Genomic DNA, 484 nt, shown 5'->3' on the forward strand with positions numbered 1-484 from the left:
ATTTCTTGGATACAAAATATAAATAAATAAATAAATTTTACAGCTAAATGATTTCTTTCTTTTTTTCTTTTTTTTTTTTTTTAATTAATATTTTAACATCTTAGTATTATACTTCCAAACATTTCTAGATGACTGCATGGATCGAATACATCTGAAATATCTGACATTTGTTCTTGGAGGAAACAAAAAGTGCTTTCTCTTTGACAGAAACCCTTCTTAGCACCAGCAACTCATTTATTTAATATTTCATCAGGAAGGGAACTGAGAATGTATGGGTTAACTACAGCAAAACAATAAATGTAATGGAGCTTGATCAAGGACACAATGTAATACCTGTGGCATAGTGTGATGTGAATCTGATGAACTACAAAGGCCGTAAGTCCAGCAGCTGAAGCACTGTCTATATAAATACATACATACATATATACACACACATACATACATATATATATACACACACGTATACATACATATATATATATAT

This window comes from Octopus bimaculoides, chromosome 5 (assembly GCF_001194135.2).
Source record: "Octopus bimaculoides isolate UCB-OBI-ISO-001 chromosome 5, ASM119413v2, whole genome shotgun sequence".
In the NCBI taxonomy this organism is placed as follows: domain Eukaryota; kingdom Metazoa; phylum Mollusca; class Cephalopoda; order Octopoda; family Octopodidae; genus Octopus; species Octopus bimaculoides.